We start from the raw sequence: 23,058 nt of genomic DNA, 5'->3' as shown, positions 1-23,058 counted from the left end.
ACATTCCTTGATTCAGCTGATTCAAGGAAATCTATTCCATGGTCTGCCCAATGAAGACCCTTATGCACACCTTGCAACTTACATAGAAATTTGCAATATAGTGAAGATCGCAGGGGTGCCGAAAGATGCAATAAGGCTGAGCTTGTTTTCATTCTCTTTAGCTGGTGAAGCAAAGAGATGGTTGCATTCTTTCAAGCGGAACAACTTGAAGACATGAGAGGAAGTGGTAGAGAAATTTCTGAAAAAGTATTTCCCTGAATCAAAGACAGTTGAGGGCAAAACGGCTATTTCATCATTCCATCAGTTTCTAAAGGAACCTTTGAGTGAAGCACTAGAAAGATTCCATGGCTTGCTGCGGAAGACACCTACTCATGGATTCACTGAACCTATTCAGTTGAATATCTTTATTGATGGTTTAAGGCTACAGTCCAAGCAATTGTTAGATGCTTTTGCTGGAGGAAAGATTAAGTTGAAAACTCCAAAGGAAGCAATGGAGCTCAATGAGAACATGGCTGCTAGTGATCATGCTATCTTGCATGATAAAACTCATGTACCCACTAAACGAAGCCTGTTGGAACTCTCTTCACAAGACGCATTGTTGGCACAGAACAAGCTGTTAGCCAAGCAGTTGGAATCACTTATAGAAACACTCAACAAATTGCCAACACGACTACAAGCGACTCAGCCATCTCATTCAGCTGTTATACAAGTTGGAGGCTACAACATTTGTGGAGGATCTCATGAATCCGGTTGTTGTATATCCCAAGATGATTCAGCTAAAGAGGTAAACTACATAGGGAACCAAAACGGACAAGGATTTCATTCAGGCAACTTTTTAGGCTACCAACAAGGAGGGAGTTTAAATCAAAATCAAGGGCAAAGATGGAGGTCACATCCAGGGAACCAATTTAACAAAGATCAAGGAGGACCTTCCAATAGACCTCCTAATCAATGGCCTAACTTGTATGAGAGGACCACCAAGCTAGAAGAAACTTTGGCTCAGCTTATGCAAGTTTCAATGTCTAATCATAAGAGCACTGAATCAGCCATCAAGAACCTGGAAATCCGAGTGGGGCAGCTGGCCAAGCAAATAACAGAGAGTTCTTCTAGAGGTTTAAGAGCTAATACTGAGAAAAATCCCAAGGAAGAATGCAAGGCTATTATGACCAGAAGCAAAAGGGAGATAGTTGTGGAGAATGAGAGTAGGACTCATGAAGAGAAGGAGTTAGAAGTTGAGGGAGAAAAAGAAAAAGAAGGAGATCAGATGGAGGAGAGAGAAATAAATGAAGTTGAGGAAGAAGAAAATGAGAAAAATACAAAAAAAAAGAGACATTGAGGGGGATGAAAGAATAGAGAATGGAGAGAAAAAGACTAAGAGTGAGCTGGCGAGAGAAAAGAAGAAGGAGGTTGTCCCTAACTTGGGAAAAGAAGCACCATATCCTTTGGTGCCATCTAAGAAGGACAAGGAACGACACGTTGCCGTTTCCTTGATATTTTCAAGAAATTGGAGATCACTATTCCGTTTGGAGAAGCCTTGCAACAGATGCTGCTCTACTCAAAGTTTCTCAAAGATCTGCTGACCAAGAAGGGCAAATACATCCATAGTGACAACATTGTGGTGGAAGGAAATTGTAGTGCTGTCATCCAGAGGATCCTTCCACCAAAATATAAGGATCTAGGGAGTGTTACCATCCCTTGCTCAATTGGTGCTATGACAGTTGGAAAGGCGTTTATTGACCTAGGGGCTAGCAAAAATTTAATGCCCCTATCCATGTGTAGAAGGATCGGAGAGTTGGAAATCCTACCAACAAGAATGACATTGCAGCTAGCTGATCACTCAATCATAAGGCCATATGGTGTAGTGGATGATGTATTGGTCAAAGTGCGTCAATTCACTTTCCCTGCATATTTTGTGATTATGGATATTGGAGAAGACGCTGAAATTCCACTGATTCTAGGCCGTCTATTCATGTTGATAGCCAATTACATGGTTGATAAGGGAAAGGGTAACCTTGAGATGAGTGTAGATGATTAGAAGGTTACTTTCAATTTGTTGGATGCAATGAAGCATTCAAATGACCAAAATGTTTGTTCCAAGATGGAGAAGATTAAGAATGAGACAGCTTTGGTGGCTAGGGCTAAGGTGTTACAGGACCCCTAGAGGTAACAAAAGTCAAGCAAGTGATGTTAAAGAAGTGCTTACTGGGAGGCAACCCAGCTTTTTCTTAATTTTCTCAATCATTTTTCTGTTAATTAATGCATGTAGTTAGGTTTTGACTCACTTGAGATTGCTAGAGCAAGGTGTTAAGCATGATTTTTAATGATAAAGGGGTTGGCCAAAATCTTCTCTGAAGCATTGGATGAGGAAAGGACTTAGAAAAAATTCCAGTCATCCAACTCGCTCAGCTCGCCATCCGCGCTAAGCGAGCCATATCCTATGCGCTGAGTGAGTAGCACCTCTCGCTAAGCGCGCCAACCCCCATCCATTGGATGTTGGGGTCCCGCTAAGCGAGACAGTTGCGCTAAGCCCAAAAACCTCTCGGGTTGAGCATTTATTGATATTGGGCTAAGCGAGTCAGCTCACTAAGTGCGACATCGTCTCTCGCTAAGCACACTTGTGCGCTAAGCGTAAAAGGCTCTTTGTCTGGACTTTCATGGCAATTGGGCTAAGCAGACCATCCCGCTAAGCCCAAAACCTTCTCTGGAATGACAATAGCGCTAAGCGAGACCATCTCGCTAAGTGCGACCCCACTATTGCATCTTAAGGCATTTAATCCACTGAGCGAGCCATGTCCTGCTTAGTGGAAATTGCAGACCAATCAGAGCTGCATAACTCACTAAGCGTGTAACATCCCATTTTTCGTAAATAAAATTTTCGAGAATGATGAGATTTTTATAATTAAATAAATAAATAAAAATAGTTATAATAAAATAATGGTTAGAGAGAAAATAAAATAAAAATATTTTATTTATTAATTTGATAGATAATAAAATAGAGTTTTTTTTATATAAAATAATAAAAATAAATAAATAGAGTAAATAATAAGTTATGAGTACCCTAGGTATAAATATCGATGTTAGGTCAATTTTCAAACTGACGATGCCTCTTCTTCCCCTTATTTTCGTTTTTCTCTCTTCTCCTCCCAAAACCCTCTCTTTTTCCCGTAGACCACTATACCTGTCTCAGAAAAACAACGATCTCAGACTCATTCACCATTGGATCATCATGAAATTTTATCACCACATTTGCATCTCAATTCTGAGCCTTTCCACCGTTGGGAATTTAGAAATCATACTTGAGCTGAGAGAAATACACTTCGCACTCTAGACTTTTCTTTTCCCGCATAAACCCAAAATTGTCTCAGTAAAACTACGATCCCGGATTCGTTAACTGTGGGATTGTCGTGAAATTTTGATATATTATTAGAAATTCAATTCCTCACACCTTCACCATTGGGAATTGCGAGATAATATTCGTGGAGGGAGATAATGGAATCGCATGAAGACAGTACAAATGGAGGCTTCAATCCCTTCTCGTTCTCTCTAACGTTTGGGAATCCTATCAAAGCAATCACAGGAGAAACTTGAGGAATCTCAAGAAATTGCTAGAGATGCCCGCTTAGAGGTAAGGGATGAATTATTCACAATTGGGGATTCGTGAGAACATGTGTAGGGATCCTTAGAGTATCAATTGGAATGGGTTTTGGGTTGTTTCTGCAATTTTTATTCTATCCTTATAATTATAGGCATGAATTATATACGTTTGATGAACCAGTTGATGTCTCAATGAGAAATTACTATGAAATTGATGTGTCCTTGTGTTGAGTGTGAACCCTATAAATCGAACCTTTGTCTAGTTAGCGTGAATTGATGAAATTAAGTAACTAGGAATTTAGCGTAAGAGGGAGTGAGATATTGATTTTGTATTTTCTCCTTTTCATGTTTTTTTTAGGTTTTTTTATAGTTTAAAATTAATATTATATTTGAAATTGACCAAAGATTTCTAGTATATTGTGTGTTGTATTCTTAGATAATATATATGAATTCATGTATACTTATATATACGGGAAAGTGTTCATATAATTATTTAGAATTGGTACATTAAAAGATTATTTGAAATTCATGATCCAATATGATGTATGTTGTTGGTTTTATATATATAGATTTAGCTATATATTTATTTATATTAATATTTTATGTAAATAATAATGTAGTGTTGTTATAGTGTGATTCCAAAAATTATTCAAGTGTTGGAGTTTGAGAATATTATGGTTAGATTTGAGGTACATGTATATTGAGATGTGTGTATTGAGTTGTGAGCTGTGAATTATACAATAACCTGACCAGTGTTGATGCGCAATATTAAAGAAAAAGTGTAGGTTTCCTATTTAGGAACCGGTGTTAAATTGTAGTGCAATGTGTTAAACGTGTTTGAAACACGAGTGTGAGGTCATGGATATTGTATAATTCATAAGCAGTGCTTATAAATGAAATATGTGATGAATTATGGAATAACATGTTGCCTTGATATTATAGTATTGCTATTGAGATTAAGTATAAGTGCAAAGTTGAACATGTGTTAATTTGTGAGATACGTGTAGACATGTGATGGTGGATTGTGACACTATGAGATGTGGAATTGTGAATGAGTTTTGCTTGTGAATAACTGTGTGGTTAACTCTTGATGTGACATTACTTGTGTTGTAAGTTGTGAATTGTACAATAACCCGATCAGTGTTATCTTGAGAAAAGAGTTGATGCGCGATGTTAAAGAGAAAATGTAGGTTTCCTATTTAGGAACCAGCGTTAAAGAGAAAATGTAGGTTTCCTATTCAGGAACCAGTGTTAAATTGTAGTGCAATTGTGTTAAACGTGTTTAAAACACGAGTGTGAGGTCGTGGGTATTGTATAATTCATGAGCAGTGTCTGCTTGCAAAAATGATTTTAGGGGTTGGACCTGAATCAGGAGGGAGAGGCCCTAACAAACTCTTCAGAGTGTAGGCCTTGGGGGTCACCCAGTTTGAGTGCTCCTTTAAGCCTGTGCCGATCCCACATGGTTGGAGCATTCTTGCAAAACAGCGTGACCCTGACTGGTCTCCCTATGATTTTACTTAGTGAGAGTAACCTGACATAGTCATTTTGTGGTGTGTCTTGTTATGTACTCCTAAGCGTCCCAGGGTGGTTTTTCACTAACATGGTACCACATTGCATATAGGCTTGAGTCTTAGCATAACTGTTGCATACGCTTGCTAATTTTTTATTATGAAATTGATGTGTTATTATGTCTTGAATTGGAGTATGTGATTTTTGTGTAATGTGATTAATGATTGAAAAGTGCAATTGATGGTTGAAAAATGACTTTTGAATGACAAAGTGGTGGAATTACGTGAGTTATGTTTAAGTAAGTTTTATTTTATTTATATGATATGTATATCTAGTTGTCTTGCTTCTCTATTAGTTAGGAATGTGATAACTCATTCCCAGTGTGTTGTTTGTGTTTGGATCCTGTGATGATCTTGAACCTTATGTTCGTGAGAGCAGATGAATAGGTGGATGACTGTGAAGAACCTCATGCTAGAGGACACGAGAACACAATGCTCTGATAGGATGTGACATTAGGGTATAGGTTCTATATTAATTGTATGAAGTTTTGGACGGCCTTGTTTTGAGCCAAAGTGAATTTATTATTTATTTAGACAAGTTTTATTATGATGTTAGAAAGGTGAATGTGGGCCTTTTATCCTTTTGAAAGGCTTGTATTTAAAAAAAAAAAATACTTTTAATTAATATTTGAATTTTTATTCCTTTTATTATTAATACATATATGTATGGGGTAAAGAGTGTCACAAAGCGCTCCTCCACACTAAGCCTAAAAGCCTCTCGGGTTTCTTATTTTTCGAATTAGGCTAAGCGAGTCAGTCCCGCTAAGCGCATGAGTTTAAATTCTAATAATTCAAACGTCACTGAGTGCTTGCTTAGCAAGTCACTCGCGCTTAGTGAGCAGATCGAAGCTGCCAAACATAAAACATAACTGCCTTAGGGCAGTTACACTCCACTAAGCTTATAACTGGATTTCATTCATCATCTATAATCATTTGCGTGATCTTGCACTGTGCTCACACTTCATTCTGCTTCTTGCCTTTCTGCTCTCACTCAATACTCTGTAATCCAAGTAAGTCCCTTTACTCTCTTGTCATTTTTATTTCTAAACCCTAGGATAGATGAGTTATGAGTTCTCCGTGATTTTATGTTGTTGATTTTTAGTTAGATGTTTACTTAGTATGCTGTTAGGGCTTTAGTGTAGGATATAATGTAGGTTACTTGAAGGGTTAAGCCTCAAGCTTCCTATGCCTGAATAGTGGCTAGGGAGTTGAGGCTTCGAAGCCCCAATTTTTGGAAATTTCGATGCACTCGCAAAGCGATCCCTGCCCGTTAAGCGAGTTCATCCATTTTGGTTGAATTTCTGAGTTTTCTGATGAACACGCTAAGCGCGCCCTGCCCGTTAAGCGAGTTCATCATTTCTATTTAAATTTCTTCAATTTCGCATGAACTCGCTATGCCACTACACTTCGGCTAAGCGAGCCTTGAAATTTCAGTATTTAATTTCTGAGTTGCATGAACTCGCTAAGTCGGCATGTCGTGCTTAGCGAGTATACTTAGTTAGGATTGTTACTGAGAGGTGTTTTGTCTTCCTGTTGTGGCTAAGCGAGCAACGCTCGCTAAGCCCAGACATGCCTCTGTTGTGAATAAGCCTGGGCTAAGCGAGTCTATCTCGCTAAGCCCAAGGTAATTTAGTTTTGTAGGTTTTTGTGCATGTGCTAAGTGAGTCATGCTAGCAAAGTGCAATTACCTCTTTGTCTTAGAATAAGGCTTAGCAAGCCTGTCTCGCTAAGCCATTGATGTTGCAGTAGTCAATCCCACTAAGTATCCACTGGCGCTAAGCCTATGTAGTGTGTCGCGCTAAGCGAGCCATGCTCGCTAAGCGCAATTAGCTCTCTGTTGGAGAATAAGGCTTAGCGAGTCATGCTCGCTTAGCCACAGTGTTGTTTCAGCTAAGCGAGGGTGTCTCGCTTAGCCAGAGTCTATGTTTTTCCATTGTCGCGCTAAGCACGCCTTGTGCGCTAAGCACATGCTGTTGGATCGGGTGGCCTCAGAATAATTAAGAAGGGGGGTTGAATTAATTATTCCTAAACATTTACTAATTAAAAATTACTCTTCTAAGGATTTTACTAAATTGTTAAGAGAATGAGTAGTAGAAGAGAAACTTAACAGAAAGTAAAAGCAGAAATTAAATGCACAGCGGAAAGTAAAAGAGTAGGGAAGAAGGAAACAAACACACAAGAGTTTTTATATTGGTTCGGCAACAACCCGTGCCTACATCCAGTGCTCAAGCGACCTGCGGTCCTTGAGATTTCTTTCAACCTTGTAAAAATCCTTTTACAAGCAAAGATCCACAAGGGATGTACCCTCCCTTGTTCTCTTTGAACCTAGTGGATGTACCCTCCACTAGAACTAATCCACAAGAGATGTACCCTCTCTTGTTCTCAGTCAAACCCAAGTAGATGTACCCTCTACTTGTACCACAAAGGATGTACCCTCCAATGTGTTAAGACAAAGATCTCAAGCTGTTAAACCTTTGATACTTTGTGAATGGGGATACAAAAGAATTCTCAGGCGGTTAGTCCTTTGAACACTTTTGTATTAGGGAAAGGGAAGAATCAAAAGAATTCTCAGACTGTGTCGTTTTGAATTCTTTGACAAGGGAGAAGGGAGACACAAAAGAATTCAGGCAGTTAGTCCTTTGTCCTTTTGGAAAAGGGATAAGAGAGACACAAAAAGAATTCAGGCGGTTAGTCCTTGGCGAATTCTTTTCGGCAAAGCGAGAAGAGAATGAAGAGGATGAATAGCACAAGTTTTCAAGGTTTAGAAAACCAGAAAACTTCAGAAAGCTTTTGGTACAAAGAAGAAGAAGAAGTTCAAAGAGACTCAGAAATCAATGTGGAAAACTTGCTTGTGTAAAGAATGAATTGGAAAAGATTGATTGATAGAATGAAATAATTAAAATGCAAAACAAAGCCTTGCTTTTATAGACTCTTCATGTCTGATCAAGAAGACCATTTAGAAGAGTTATAACTTTTAGAAAAACTTAAAACCAATTTGAAAAAGTCAAAAACCTTTTGAAGAGTTACATCTTTTGATTTATTCAGAAACAAACACTGGTAATCGATTACCAAATCAGTGTAATCGATTACACAAAGCTTTTATGTGAAAAGATGTGACTCTTCACATTTGAATTTGAATTTCAACGTTCAAAGGCACTGGTAATCGATTACCAAAACATTGTAATCGATTACATCTTTTTTGAAATTAATTGGAACGTTGTAAATTCAATTTGAAAACTTTTTCAAAACAATTTTGCTACTGGTAATCGATTACAACAATCTGGTAATCGATTACCAGAGAGTAAAAACTCTTTGGTAAACATGTTTTGAGAAAAATCATGTGCTATTCAATTTTTGAGAAAAACTTTTCATACTTATCTTGATTGAGCCTTCTCTTGATTCTTGAATCTTGATCTTGATTCTTTAGATCTTGAACCTTGAATCTTGATTCTTGACTCTAAACTTTCTTCTTAAGTCTTGAATTCTTCTTGATTTACTTGAGTTGTTCTTTGATTGATCTTTGATTCACTTGAGTTGTTCTTTGATTGATCTTTGAGCTTTTTGTCATCACCTTTGTCATCATCTTTTGTTATCATCATTGTTATCATCAAAACACCTTTGAATCACCTTTGATTCACCATGAAGCTTTGCTTCTACAATCTCCCCCTTTTTGATGATGACAACTTCTTAAATCAAGAAACACACACACATTTTTTCCTAGTCGATCACTCACATAAATTTCCATTCTCCCCCTTTGTTTTTGAATTTATGCTTCACTTAAAATTAAGTTGATTACTCATGTGAGTTCTTGATTTTAATCCCATTTCTCTCCCCCTTTGGCATCAACAAAAAGCCAAAGTGCGTAACAAATTTGAAATAACTAAACATTCATACAACATTCATTGAGAAACTAACAACCAAACCATGAAGCAAGAATCATGAAGCAATAATCATAAATAAATTATCTATAAAACCCATATAGTCAAATAACATACTTAATATTTGTTCAATCATACCATGCAAATAGGGAAATAGTAAGTTGTTCAAATACCATAATAATATAGCCAAAATACAAGGCTGCAAATCAAAGTACTAATAATATTAAAATAGAAATCTAAGATGATTGTGGCAGCGGTGGTGGAAGATCGAAGCTTGAACGAATGTAAGATACATCTTCTTCAACCTTTGTGATTCTTGACTCCATTTCATTGAAGCGCATATCCACTTGCAATTCCAAAGTGTCAAACCTCTCACCAACAAAGGTTTAAAGACCATCAAACCTTTCCATAATCTTCGAAAGAAGAGATGAATCTTCTCCTTCATGTCCTTCTTCACCAACATTTCTAGCACCCTTCTTCACCCAAGAGCCATCATGCTCCTTTATATAACCAAAGGATGCTATGACTGAAGCGCCTATAAGGAATGATCTCTTGATTGGAACATAAGGTTCAGAATCAAGAGGGATGTTGAAGTGTTGAAGGAAAAGGGTAACAAGATGAGGATAAGGCAATGGGGCATTCAATCACAACGCCTTATGCATGCGATATCTAACAAGGTGTGCCCAATCAATTTGTAAACCTTTATGAAAGGCCCACATGACAATGAGATCTTCTTCAGAAACCTGGGCAAGGTTTAAAGATCTAGGAAGCAAAATGCGAACAATAAGGTAATGGAGGATGCGGCTTTCAAAAGCCAATGAACCGGCAAGAAGCCTTCCGGTCATATCCGCTTGGTTGGTGCAAACCAACCGGCGGGCATCATGCACAGAAAAATTGAATTTCCAATCATCAATCAGTGCACCCTCAAAAGGCACACCTTCACTAGGCAATTTTGTTAAATCATAAAATAGGGATTGGTCAATGACCATCTTAATCCCATAGATTTCAGACATTAGGATACCTTCATGGATTTCTAAATTAGAATAGAAAGCTTTGACTAATTTAGAATAGATAGGTAATTTCAGAGACATGAATGGAATAAGATTGGAGTTTTCAAATGCTTGGAAGCATTCAAAATTCTCATTTGAGAAGAACTCCATATCTATGAATTTTGGGTCTACAATGGAACGAGATGAAAAGGGGTTTGTGTACCATATACGTTGTTCCTCTAATGAGAACAATGATCCAAAGGGAATGGAGGGAGGAATTGGTGTTTCCTGTGACCCGGAATGTCGTTGACTCCGACTCGAGGATCCTTTCCGCTTCTTCGATGGTTCCGCCATTTGAGGAGTTTTTTCAAGATTTCAATCGGTTCAAATGAAAATGAGTGAAAAAAAGATGAAGTTTGGGCTTTGCGGGGAGTGATTTGGACAAGAATTGAGTGAGATATGGCTGGAAGAAAAATTGGGGGCGAGGGTTTTCGAGAGAGAGAGGAGTTGCAGGTTTCATAATTTGAAATTTGAATATATAGGTGCAGGGACGCGTTGTAATCGATTACACAAATATGGTAATCGATTACCAGAGAGCTACTTTGCCAGAAATAACTACTTGTAATCGATTACACTATTATGGTAATCGATTACCAATGGTTCTTTTAGCCAGAAAACAAAAACATAAGGCTTTCTAGGAGAGAAGAAGTTTTGAGTTACTATTAAAGTACTTTTTTATGAAAACTATGTTTGAAAATACTTTATGAATAATTTTCAATCATGTAATTTACATATCATGTCATGCAAAAACATTAAAACATGAAGATAATCAATTTTATCAAAAACAATCAAAACACAAGTAAGAAGAATATTGATTTTACTTAAATATATGAATGAATATTTCATGCAAATAAGATGAAATCAATCAAGCAAATATACTCATGAAAACAATCAAAAAACACACAAATAAATAATTGTTAGTCATCATAATCAAATTGTTTGAATAAAAATTTCAACTTTAAGAGAAATTTTAATAAGATAATGGTTTTGATAATACCTTTTTCAGGATTGAAGGGTCTAGATCTTCTAAGATGAGGATCATGCTTTTTCTCCTTGTTTTTCATCCTCGAGAGATGTTCTCGTCACTTTCATAATCTTTGGTTAGAAGATTAATCTCCTTTTCTGAACCATCGGATGAATCATTGTCATCCTATGCAATGTATGCTTTCTTAGTTCTTCTTTCGTCAAATCTTTTCTTTTCACTTTTCTCCGACCATTCTTCATTTGAAGGACAGTTGGCCTTGATGTGACCAATTTGGTTGCATTTGTAACACCTAAGGACTTGAGAATCATCTTGTGATTTTCTTCCATTATTGAAATTCTGACGCCTGCCAATTCTTCTTTTCTTGATTAATTTCTGAAATTTCTTAACAAAGAAGGAAAAGTCTTCTTCATCATCTGAATCTTCTTCTTCGTTTTCTTCTTGTATTGAAGATGAGGCTTTAAGGGCTATGCTTCTCTTCTTTTTATCATTTTCTTCATTCTGATTGAGGCGTTGAAGTTCTTTCTCGTGTTCCTGCAATTTACCAAATAAAGTGGCAAGAGACATGGAAGAAAGGTCTTTACTTTCAGAAATAGCAGTTACCTTGGGCTGTCATTCCCTATTTAAACATCTTAAGACTTTATTAAATAAATCTTCATTAGGAAAGATTTTTCCTAAAGATGCAAGATGGTTTACTATATGTGTAAATCTTTTTTGCAAACTATGAATATTTTCATTTGGATTCATCCTAAATAATTCATATTCATGGGTAAGAGTATTTATTCTAGACCTTTTTACATCTGTGGTTCCTTCATGGGTTAACTGGAGAGTATCCCACATATCCTTGGCATTAGTACAATTTGACACTCTAAAGTACTCATCTATTCCTAGGGCTGAAGTGATGATGTTTTTGGCTTTGAGATCGTACTAGATTTTTCTCCTATCTGCTTCTATCCACTGATCTCTAGGTTTTTGGGTTGTAGTGCTTGTGCTTACATCTACTATAGTGGGTATATGTGGTCCTAATTCTATTGCTTCCCAAATATTTAGATCTATGGCTTCAATGAATATCTGCATGCGGGTTTTCCAATAATGGTAACCCTCACCATTGAAAATGGGTGGTTTGTGAATGGAATTTCCTTCAGGAAACAAGGGATTTGAGGAGGTCATTTATCTTGAAGTGGTTAGACTTTTTACAAGAAACCTGGCTCTGATACCACTTGTTGGATTGAGTGGCCTCAGAATAATTAAGAAGGGGGGGTTGAATTAATTATTCCTAAACCTTTACTAATTAAAAATTACTCTTCTAAGGCTTTTACTAAATTGTTAAGAGAATGAGGAGTAGAAGAGAAACTTAACAGAAAGTAAAAACGGAAATTAAATGCACAGCGGAAAGTAAAAGAGTAGGGAAGAAGGAAACAAACACACAAAAGTTTTTATACTGGTTCAGCAACAACCCGTGCCTACATCCAGTGCTCAAGCGACCTGCGGTCCTTGAGATTTCTTTCAACCTTGTAAAAATCCTTTTACAAGCAAAGATCCACAAGGGATGTACCCTCCCTTGTTCTCTTTGAACCTAGTGGATGTACCCTCCACTAGAACTAATCCACAAGAGATGTACCCTCTCTTGTTCTCAGTCAAACCCAAGTAGATGTATCCTCTACTTGTACCACAAAGCATGTACCCTCCAATGTGTTAAGACAAAGATCTCAGGCTGTTAAACCTTTGATACTTTGTGAATGAGGATACAAAAGAATTCTCAGGCGGTTAGCCCTTTGAACAATTTTGTATTAGGGAAAGGGGAGAATCAAAAGAATTCTCACACTGTGTCGTTTTGAATTCTTTGACAAGGGAGAAGGGAGACACAAAAGAATTCAGGTAGTTAGTCCTTTGTCCTTTTGGAAAAGGGAGAAGAGAGACACAAAAAGAATTCAAGCGGTTAGTCCTTGGCGAATTCTTTTCGGCAAAGGGAGAAGAGAATGAATAGCACAAGTTTTCAAGGTTTAGAAAACCAAAAAACTTCATAAAGCTTTTGGTACAAAGAAGAAGAAGAAGTTCAAAGAGACTCAGAAATCAATGTGGAAAACTTGCTTGTGTAAAGAATGAATTGGAAAAGATTGATTGATAGAATGAAATAATTAAAATGCAAAACAAAGTCTTTCTTTTATAGACTCTTCATGTCTGATCAAGAAGACCATTTAGAAGAGTTATAACTTTTAGAAAAACTTAAAACCAATTTGAAAAAGTCAAAAACCTTTTGAAGAGTTACATCTTTTGATTTATTCAGAAACAAACACTGGTAATCGATTACCAAATCAGTGTAATCGATTACACAAAGCTTTTATGTGAAAAGATGTGACTCTTCACATTTGAATTTGAATTTCAACGTTCAAAGGCACTGGTAATCGATTACCAAAACATTGTAATCGATTACATCTTTTTTGAAATTAATTGGAACGTTGTAAATTCAATTTGAAAACTTTTTCAAAACAATTTTGCTACTGGTAATCGATTACAACAATCTGGTAATCGATTACCAGAGAGTAAAAACTCTTTGGTAAACATGTTTTGAGAAAAATCATGTGCTATTCAATTTTTGAGAAAAACTTTTCATACTTATCTTGATTGAGCCTTCTCTTGATTCTTGAATCTTGATCTTGATTCTTGAGATCTTGAACCTTGAATCTTGATTCTTGACTCTAAACTTTCTTCTTAAGTCTTGAATTCTTCTTGATTTACTTGAGTTGTTCTTTGATTGATCTTTGATTCACTTGAGTTGTTCTTTGATTGATCTTTGAGCTTTTTGTCATCACCTTTGTCATCATCTTTTGTTATCATCATTGTTATCATCAAAACACCTTTGAATCACCTTTGATTCACCATGAAGCTTTGCTTCTACACACGCTTGTTATTTTCTGAAGGCACGCTAAGCGAGCCTATATCGCTAAGCGCCCACCCTTTTTTCTTTTTTGTTATTCTGTTATCTGTTTTCAATAAACACTTGTCTAACTTCATTCCTTTGCTTGTTTTGGTGCAGATGGCCTCTAGAAAGAGAAGAGCGTCTACCTCCCGACCTCAGGAGCCTTATGACATATCTAGGTTTGTGTCTGAGGTCGCATGGGAGCATTACGAGAAGAACGTGCACACCAGGAACATCCTCCCAGAGAGGAATGTTGAGTTATCCATCACACAGTACGACGAGTTTAGACAGGAGCTCTAGCGGCGCAGGTGGAACCGAGCCTTGACCAGGCAGCCAGATAACCACATTGATGTGGCCCCAGTCAAGGAATTCTATGCTAATCTTTTTTATCCGGAAGATAAATCTCCAAGGCAGTCCAGAGTACGGGGGAAGCTGATTAAGTTTGATGCTGCGACATTGAACGAGTTTCTAGAGACACCAGTGGTTCTGGAGCCAGGGGAGAGATATTCAGCATATTCTAGATTCTGTCATACACACCCCGACCCTTAGGAGCTTGCCGCTAGACTATGCATTCCAGGGCGGGGATTTGTGCTTAATGCTGAGGGAGCACCCTGGAAGCTCCAGAGGAAGGACCTTACTACATTGGCTCAGACCTAGAGTGTCCTATCCTATTCTAACCTCACCCCTACTTCTCACACGTCCGATCTTAACATGGACAAGGCGAGGTTAGTTTATTGACTAGTTATGAAGATGGACATGGACGTGGGCTCTATCATCTCTGGCCAGATCTCCCAGATGGCCTAGTCCAACTCCTCCAGGCTTGGATTTCCTACACTTATCACAACATTGTGCATAACCAGAGGAGTCTTCCCCGATTTCCTCACCTTCAAGTCCCTGAGCCCGGTCATTAATTTGGCCTATATCAGGAAGAACTGTTGGAACCCAGATGATTCGACCATCACATTTCTTGGGTCCTACAAGGCCATGGCTCGGGGTCCCTCAGATGCTTCTACTTCTGCCCATGCTCCCACTCCAGCTCCCACACCAGCATCAGCTCCTGTTCCAGCACCTCTAGCACTCACAGCACCCTTCGACACCTCCATGCAGACCTCAGATGTCATCGTGCCAATGTTGTAGAGCCTTCACCCGGCTTATGCCTGGTGATGCTGAGTATACATGATTTGGCTCAGCATAGGCCTATCATGAGCATGGAGGCCTTTATGGCTCAGGTGGCCTGGCCAGGAGTCCAGCCTTCTTCTTCGGGGGGAGGTAAAGCTCCTACAACCTAAAAGCCACAGCCAGAGGCTGAGGAGACACTGGAGAACACACCTGTAGCCACGCCCATGGAGGCCACTGATGAGGACGGCGCAGCAGAGACCAACGTTGATACTGATTATGTAGTGGGCGTCACTGTGGTGCAAGGCACCTGGGATCCATGGCCCACTCTAGCTCAGGACCCTCCGATGCCAGCTCAGGATGCCCCCACATCACCTCATGACAACCCAACACCAACTCAAGAGGAGTGATGACAGGATTCCATTTTATTTTTTCTGATGCTCTTTAGACAATTTTTAATTTTTAGTTTATTTTCTTTATTTACTTAGCACACTTTTATAGTTTTTGAACAGTTTACTGGTTTTTGAATTATGCACAGTGGTTTTTGAAACATGTTTTGGTTTTAATTTCTCGTGTTTGTTGATTGGTTTGAATTGAATCGATTGGATGAATTGAGTAACTTGCGATACTAAATCATATGCCTTGAATAAGTATGCGGTAGCTAGAAGAGAAAGAACATGAAATTAGGGGTGTGAGTAAAAATGTTAGTTTGTTTGACAGGTAAATAGTGAAGGCAATCATTTGCTATAACCCGGTGAGATGTGTGAATCTAAATTGTGAGAGAACGACTAGCATCAAGCACCGATTTTTGCATGAATCTCTTAATACTGAATGAATGCATGATTTGGAAATGATGAAGGCCATGATTGGTTTGATTTAGCCACTTAGCTAAACAGCCCTACCTTGTTCATGAATGATTAAACCCTTGCACCCATTTTGAGCTTGAATATGATTGAATGAGTTCTTGAACCCTAAGCCTAAATGTAATTTTGATCTCCGTTTACCTTTCCTTAGGTTATAGGAGAGCATTATGGTTTAAGACAAATTTGTCCCAAATTTGGGGGAGTGTGTTTGGGTGATTATGAATGCAGGAAGGAAAGCAACAGCCACACGGAGAATCATATAATAGCTGGTACTAGTAATCATAAGCTGCTAAAATAAAAAAAATAAAAAAAAAGAGAAGAAAAATTTAAGAATAAGTGAAACTCTGTGTTGTTGCTTTAGCTGACAATCTTTTGTGCTTGTGGCATATCAACAGAAGCTAGGAATTAGAGAAGAAGGTAATCTAAGGATGAATGCTCTCCTAGAACCTAAGTTTTGCATCCTAGAAAAACCATGACTTGTTTGTAGCCCAACCTCATTACAAGCCAAGAAAGTCCTTTAGATTCATTTTGTGTGTTTGTGATTGTATGGAATGAGATGAAATGCAAAAGTTGAGACTTGTGTTGGTTGTTGATTTGAAGAAGCACCTTAAACACTTGTGTAGATGAGAGAAACAGTGGCCGTGAGGATTAAGCTTGGTTAACCTTCCTTGATACGTGTCATGCTTGCTAGCTTATTTCATTTGTGCTGCTTAATAGACATGCTCATATCATTGAAATATTGCATATCACTGTGAAAGGCTGTTGGTTGAAGCATTGCTAGTTTTCTTTGTTCATGTGATTGATACATTTGAAACAAACACAATTTTGGTTAACCACTATTGATTCTTTTCACTTGAGGACAAGTAAATTGTAATTTCTTTCCTTGAGGACAAGCAAAACTGTAAATTTGGGGGAGTTTGTTAGTTGTTATTCATGAGTTAGTTTGGTATTGAAAATTTGCAAGGAAATAGCAATGTACCTCCAATTTATGGTTAATTTTTGTAGAGATCGTATATGTTTTCCTTATTGTGTGATTTTATAGAGTAGAAACTCCATTTTTGTGACCTAATGTTGGATCCAACTCAGTTTGTAGGCCAAAGAAGAGAAGGTAAAAGCTACTGATGACTCGCTTAGCGAGGCAAATTGGCTAAGCGAGATGCATCCGCTTAGCGAGGCATCCAGCTTGCTTAGCGGATGGGAAACCCTAGAAGAGGATAAGTCAGAGATTTGCACGCCCAGCACGCAGCAAGCCCGCCCATCAAGGACGATGTCTCTTCTCGCGCTTAGCGCGCCCAAGCTCGCTTAGCGGATTTTTACTTACTCTCGCTCAGTGAGCCTTCAAAAGCTGAGAAGTCCAAGAGCCTTTAAAACACTGAAGTTGGCGGAAATGAAAAGACACAACTGGTTTAGAGCAACAAAGAGAGCTTGGCTTCCTGAAAAATAGAGAGATTTAAGGTTGAGAGGCTAAAGAAGACATTCTTCATCATTTTCTTCCATTTTTCTTTCACCAAAAATAGTGTTTTTCTTGTATTTTGAAGATTTGCTTGTAATGGAAGGCTAGAGCCTCTTTGCTGGGGAGTTACTACTAAAACTCTTGATGTAATACTCTTACTATCTATTCTATGTTATGTTTTTATGTTCTTTTCTTCTATCTACGCTTATTTTACATGCTTGTGGCTTGATCACCTATTTGTATGTGTAGTTAGACTTTTTAGTATTGGAAGATGCTTTAAAACCTTAGAACTTGATAGAGCAAGCTAGAAATATGTATGTCTAGGAATGGAGTGCAGTGATCTAGTCTATTTTACACTATGTGCTTAGTGCAACTCTGTTAGAGCGAGTTTGTTGAGGAATCAAGAACAAAAGCTAAGAGAGTTAAGATCATTCATGTGAGGAATCATGGTCTGAGTATTTTCTCAGTGTAAGAACACTAGGATAGCGTTAAATAGAGAAAAACCTTTTTATATAGCAAGAGAAATTCAGTAGGACACTCCCCAACGTGTTTATCTTGATAGTTGTCACATTTTATAGCTTTGAACATTTTGTTTTTGTTCAAATAGTTTAATAGTGTAGAACTCAATATTTGTTTTATTCCGAGCTTTAAAAGTGTTTACATACTGAATATAAATATTTTAGATGAAACAAATTCTCTGTGGATACGATACTCGGTCTTACCGTTTTATATACTACTTGTGAAAATTGGTACACTTGTCGACCACCCGAACATAAATCAACGAGCATTTTGGTTAGATTCACATCTTTGAGTTTAGGTACCTCATATGCAGTATGTAGAATAATAACATACAATTTGAGTGCAAAATCATAACAACATACAATTTGAGCTAAACTAACCAGGAAATGAACTTTAACTACCAAGATGCAAAAGCATAAATCTTACCAACAACTTTTTTCCCTTTATGATCCTCCTCTGACAGAGAAAGAGCAATTGCACGGTCAATGTCTTGTTTCTCAATATCTGTCAAATCATCTTGCATTCAGTTTGTAACTATTACAAATGCATATTATCTACTTAAAAGAAAGTCCCTTTTAAGCAATATAAAAAATGCATCCTCTATAGTAACTTAAGGATTAGCTTTTCAATCATTACTCAATCATCTAAAACAGGAACAACTTACATCTTTTTTATCCAATGGTGTTAGAAAAGGATCTCTCATGTTAAGCCCAACAACAACAGTTAATATGGGATCCAAACAATTCAAAATAGCACCTAATATTAGCATCTACCAAAGTTTGGGTTCCATAGGAAGCATTGTCAAATAGTGCCCTGTCAATTGAAGGCCCAAATACAAGTGTTCATCATTTCAAGAGGAAAAAATAAGCCAAATTTTCCAGAATTAGAAGGGATCAACCAACCTAGAATAGTGACATTCTCATCCTCATTACTGCGAGTATCTCAAGAGACTACAAAGCCCTACACAAGAACTCAAATATACTTCCAAGTCTTAGACTTTTGATTTGTAAACAGAGAGATTGCAAAGGAGTTCTCAAAATTCAGATAACAATATCAATATTTAAGGTCCAATAGTTCTATTCATGATTAATAATTAAGTTCATAATTCACTGGTAATTTACTATATGAAGATTTTGAGGATATACTGCATTTTACCATTATGGTCCTGGCGTCTAATTGATTTCTATCCTTAATCTTTAGAAAATGGCGCATAACAAGCCTTTCAACAAAATGGCAATTAACAGACAAGGTTGTTATAATTGTTAGCAGCAAATGCATTCACTCTCTTGATTGACATGCTTGCACAAAGTTTGTGACATATCCTGCATAGTCTTATCAGACATTAACCTTGATAGCCAATTCAGATAGGCTGGGGTGAAAATTACGACAAGTTTGTCATTGAATAATGCCCCAAAGATTATGGTACCAAATCCAAGAAATGCATTACCTTGGAATTAAAAAGTTACTCTCAAAGAAAAGCAATACCTTGGAATTAAAAAGTTACTGTCATTTTCTTCAACTAAATGACAGAATGCACTCTTCCACTTCATGTGACAACTGTCTCTTGCAAACATGATATGAACATTAAAAAAGCAAAAGAACTTATAGCTATGAGAAAATCCATGTTGCTTTAATACTCAAAAACAGTTTAAATTGATTACACAATGAAAATGTTACATATACAACTTTCAGTAGATACTGACTATTACTATTTTCAGAAGGCAAATATGCCACACTTTATGCGCAAGTTGTGCCTCGTGTGTATTTCAATATAATGATAAAGCATACAGAGGTTAACCTGAAATAGATATGGCTCCAAGGAAGTAAAGAATACATTTCTCGACACAAACCAACAAGAAATGCCTGATAAAAAAATCACACAAGTGATTGTCTAACAATCAAAATTTGCAATGTCCATTTGGCACTTAGTGTCACCTCAAGTGTGCAACCATTCAGTAAATCATGTTAGAATGATTATTGTGAACCAAAAATTAAATTGCAGCATTCTTAACAAAAATACCACCAGTCCTGATTCGCCATGCTACATCTCCTTCCAGTGTTGCTCTTCTAATGGATTTGGACTCTTTAATATTCTTCTTATTTGCCTATTTACATAATTATAGAACATATATATGAGTCAAATGAACAAGTAAAATTAAAAAAACAATTTACCATAGGCAAAATCTTATGTGGTCACCTATCCTAAGCATGTTGAGCAGGGAATGTAGGCATAAATTCTTTAGACTTCGGATGGGGAACTTCACAAAACTACTCATGGTTTAGAGCTTCTTTAGTTGTGATATGATGTGTATATTAATGATAACAGCTCATTCTCAATAAACACTGAAACCAATTACTATTTACTAAATTAAGTCAAGCGGTATGAATTATTTACCTTTTCATGGTCATAAGTTAAAAGCTTGTTCAACAAATCGAAAAGAACTAGTGATCCGGTGAATGATGTTACGGGAAATTTTTTGTGCAGGAGATTATACCTGAAAGGAACATTCTGATAATTAATATAAACTAGAAAAAGTTGAGTAGAAGTAACCAGGAGAGGTCAAATACCCAGACTAGAACCACCCAGAGTTGAAAAGCTTGAGAAAACAGTGACAAAATATAAGAACAGGGGAGCTAAACAGTAAAATTCTTAAATAAAGGAAATTTTAATAACTTACTTATTCTTAACAAAATTGACCTTGACTTGGGGTAATTCTGAGAACCCAAGCCAAATTGTTTCATTTGGTGTGCCAAGAATTCTAAAAATCTTCAAGTAAATTAATAATTGTTAATAGCCCTACGCCACTTGAAGAGGCACGAAATATTGAAAGACCAAAGTGAGAGCAAGAACTTATCCACTACAAGTCTAAAATGGCGTCAATGCATACCTTGTCAAGTTGTTCAAATTCAGTCTTCCCATTAAACAGTGATTCCTTGGACAATAGCTCAACCATTATACAACCCAGAGACCATATGTCAATGGCTGTTGAACTATTGTTTTGTCTTAAGAAGAAGTTCAGGAGCCCTAAAATAGATAACCATTATTAACTAAATGATCTCTTCCATTGCCAGGGAATGATGTCCGAGACATTCTAAAATACAAAGTAAAATAAAGTCAAATGCCACTAATAAAAGCAGCATCACAATGAAATGACAGACTTCTGAGAGAATGTTTAGAAAAAGGATACAAGAATATATAAATATTAACTGTCAAAAGACAAGATAATTATGTTAGGATATGAGACGTGGTTATGCTTTTTTTCTATGGAAGGATATGGTAGAAATGTATGATAAAAATTATAGGAATAGGAAGAGGATGAGTTTTTAGAAAATTGACACCTTAACTTGAATTGTGCTTATTAGCTTCTTGACCTACATTACATGGCTTGCTACAAATTATGCCTTTATATAGGTTACATAGGTGATTTCTACACACTTTTATACTACTTAGTCCTAGAGTCTTCTAGACTCATCTATCATCTACCATCCATCTCTATAATGTTCTTGGTGTTTCTATGACTTTAGATAATAAGATATTTTTCTACATCCATCAAGAAGTTTCTACACACTACAACATCTCCACAGGTGTAGAACTCTCTAGATAATAGACCACCAATTATACATCTACAATTTTCTAGATTAATCTTCAACAAATTATACTGCAAAAAAATAATTCTTGAAGAATATTATCAAATTAAGATTAAGTTCTATGACAATGGAAGCACCATATCCACACAACACACGAATAACTACACCTTCAAATTAGACTCCACCATAGTTGCATAATAGGTCTTAAGAGTGCCATAATGCGGGCGAAGAAACTTCAATAGCTTAGGAACTGAAGTCATAGAGCTCGTGGAAGTTCGAATTTCTTGCCTACAACACACAACCACAAATTCCAATTTTAAACACACATTCAAAACTAGAATAAATAGCCAAAAAATTCCATCCAAATCAAAATTTGTTCAGTTTGAGCATAAAACTAAGTTTACCTCATGCTCTCAAGTGCAACCTTCTACAATCCCTGGTCAGGATCCTGAACCCTCTCCACGTACAACTCCAATTGTTGCTTCGAAGCCAAATCCTCATCGGACTACACAAATTTCCACAAACAATCAATTTTTCGAGCCTCAGAAAGCTTACTAGAAATTTGAGTTGTAGAACGAGTGAAAATTTGAAGCAAGGGTTTTGGACTCAGCAAATCTTTGTTTTAGAACATCTTCTTGGTAACGGCATCATCTTTGGTGGCATTGGCATTGGAACTGGTGTCGGCACGATTAGAATCAAGTGCCATTGGAGAAATTGGAAATCCTAAAAGTGAGGAACGAAAGGGGATTGAACTATACGACGAAAGTTAAAAGAAAATCTCACGAGTAGAAGAAAGAGTTGCTAGTGCCAGAAATAAGAAAACCAAGGGAAGAAGAATACACTTTGGGAGAACTTAGAGAGAACTCAGTTGTGTCATGGTCCACGACGAAGAAGAGGCAAAGAAGCACGAATAGGAGAAGGAACGACGAGATTGTTGACGGAGAGGTGGCCTTGGTCTCTTTCACGGCGACTTGGGAACCCAACCCTAAAGGGAGTCGAAAAGTGAGAGGGGGAGACAGAATACATTGAGCGTGAGAGAGTAGAGGGAGATATTAAAAATAGTGGAAAACCTTTTAAGGAGGTTTTGTAAAAGCCGTCTTAGAATGACAACCTTCTAAAATGATTTTCAAAAAACCATCGTAGAGTGGTTGAATTTATTTATAAAGTTGTCGTTACGTCACATTCTAAGATGGTTTCACATAACCGTCTTAGAATGTGTGTCGTAAAATACAATTTTTCTATTAGTGACATTACTTTCACACACAAAAAAATGTTTTCATGAATATTTCTAAGCACTCAACATGGATGTCTCACATAGGCTTAGAAAAGATCATGTAAGATACCTTACCTATAAACTCGCTCGAGAGATATCATACTCTCAAACAAAACCTAACACAATTTAAAAATTAACTCTCATGAATTTGATGAATCCACAAATGAAAACTCATAAGGTTTTTATTTTTAACTTTGAGATAGTCAACCTAATTTGTCAACATACTTCAAATTTTTAAATGCTCATCTCTTTTTT

The 23,058-nt window shown here is 37.1% G+C and overlaps 1 long non-coding RNA gene across 2 annotated transcripts; it reads right to left on the bottom strand.

The window, feature by feature from the left end:
• Nucleotides 1-18,045: 18,045 nt before the first annotated feature.
• Nucleotides 18,046-20,998, bottom strand: LOC114414177. Of its 2 annotated transcripts, none has more exons than XR_003667147.1 (5): nucleotides 20,831-20,998; nucleotides 20,338-20,437; nucleotides 18,845-20,047; nucleotides 18,607-18,755; nucleotides 18,046-18,446 (listed from the first exon to the last, which is right to left on the bottom strand). It is a non-coding gene; the product is annotated as an uncharacterized LOC114414177 (long non-coding RNA). The 2 variants fall into 2 exon arrangements; XR_003667146.1 differs by lacking the exon at nucleotides 20,831-20,998 and adding an exon at nucleotides 20,511-20,711.
• Nucleotides 20,999-23,058: the final 2,060 nt, after the last annotated feature.

Source organism: Glycine soja, chromosome 6 (genome assembly GCF_004193775.1).
Source record: "Glycine soja cultivar W05 chromosome 6, ASM419377v2, whole genome shotgun sequence".
Taxonomy (NCBI): domain Eukaryota; kingdom Viridiplantae; phylum Streptophyta; class Magnoliopsida; order Fabales; family Fabaceae; genus Glycine; species Glycine soja.
Note: the sequence above shows the minus strand (reverse complement) of the source record. Positions and strands in the feature narration are given on the sequence as shown.